Below are 1970 nucleotides of genomic sequence, written 5' to 3' on the forward strand. Positions count from 1 at the left end.
TTGTGATTTGTTGGTAATTTTTGAATCATACCTAGAAATTTGTTTAACAAATTATACTTGTCAATCATAAAATATGTTTTTAAAAATATTTTAAAGTGGAAATAAAAGTTGCTATTATTAAAAAAAAATTAATTAAGAAAAATTTATAATGATTTTAGTTTTCAAAAATTAGTTTCTTTTAATAAATGCTTTATTCATCATTAATTAAAGGTTAGGCTCAAGCCTAGTTCAAGTAATTAAATTGTATTTCGACAATTTTACAAAAATATATTTAGGGATATTTAAATTCAAAATACCCTAGAATATTCCTATTATTCAAAATAATTTTGTAACCATGGAACCAACGATCATTCAATTAAAAAGTGCAATATACATTAATTTTGTATCACTTAATTTGATACTGAATTATAAATTATGTATGTAGAAAAAATGTAGAGGTACGTCTAATCTAAAATGTATTTTGTAAGAGATATATTATATTTTTGTATTATAATTTTCCTATACAGCCTTCATATAATATGTATGGTCTTATTCATTTCGCCGTCCTTTTACAATTATAAATATTAGTAATGAAATCTTTAAAGAAGCCACAAAGAAATATATAAAACGAATCTCATACTAAAGTAAAATAAAGAAGAAAGGATTAAAGTTTAATAAAATTACAGAATAATAATAACAAACGCTTAGATATTATATAATAATGATATAAAACTATTTAGACCATTATTATTTATTCAGCAGCATTATGATTTAACTTTTTTAGTTTTTTTAATGTATTTTTGAAGGAAAGTTTGTATTAAAATGAACACAAAATATTAATGACTAGATCAATTCATTGTTATGTTTTTTATCATTTAAAAGGATAAGTTATTTTAAAAAAAAATTATTGTCATATTAAATGTATGTAGACTTTTTACTTTGGCAATCCTGTTAATACGTATCCACGTTCTTTAACAATGGGGGTGTTGATTCCTAAAATATCAATGAAGTTAGTATTCAAGTTTATCATTTCTCCACGTCGCAATAAATTCAAATTTTTTTCAGATATCGCAATGTGTCCATTTAAACAGTTATCTATAGAAATATGAATACATCCCCAATAAGAAGCTAACAAAGTAGCTAATTTTTCATTTAACGATATCAGTTTCCCTATTATGGCAAATGATATTGGTTTTCGTTTTAAAAATAAAGCATCTGCAGTATCACAACAATAAGTATCTGTACATTCGTCTAATGATATTTGATGCACCGTTTTTGGTTCGTAATAATTAACATCAATATCTAAATGTCGATTCCAATGCGCATCTTCAGAAAGTCCATAAAAATATACAGCTCTGGGGAACCAGGAAATATTTTTCTCATTATCATTTTTGGGAGTCCTTGACCATTTGGATGGTTTTTGAGGTAAAACGTTTAAAAATGTTGAAGAATCCTAAATTTCAACTATTGTAATGTATTAAAACTGTAGTATTCAATAACACGTACACATCAATAACAATAAATTATTATATATAATAGTTATTGACAATACAATAGCACGTATCCTCAAAATATATATATATTTTTAGGATAATATCTGGTATAACATTGTATTGCATTGGAAATAACAATTCAAATGTTCTTAAGGCAGTATCACATATAAAATAAAAATCTAAGACTGTACCAGCTAAGAATTTGTTTTTATTTATAACTTAATTAACTTAATAAATAAAAAAAACGGTAGCACAGTAGGGTCGTAGCATAATGTGGACGTGGCATACTTGGGACAAATGTAGATGATATTTGAATTATATTAAAATCACTTCGATTAATTATGTAGATAGTGATTAATTTTAAGAAATTGGTGAATAATTACAAAAACAAAATTAACTCCTATTTTCAAAATTATTTTAGCTTCGATGCGAAGCGGAGAAGGTATTAATTTTACTATGATGTGTGTGTTTTTTTTTTTTTTTTTTTTTTTTTTTTTT

This window comes from Daktulosphaira vitifoliae, unplaced genomic scaffold (genome assembly GCF_025091365.1).
Source record: "Daktulosphaira vitifoliae isolate Bord-2020 unplaced genomic scaffold, ASM2509136v1 Scaffold_2, whole genome shotgun sequence".
NCBI classification, from domain to species: Eukaryota; Metazoa; Arthropoda; class Insecta; order Hemiptera; family Phylloxeridae; genus Daktulosphaira; species Daktulosphaira vitifoliae.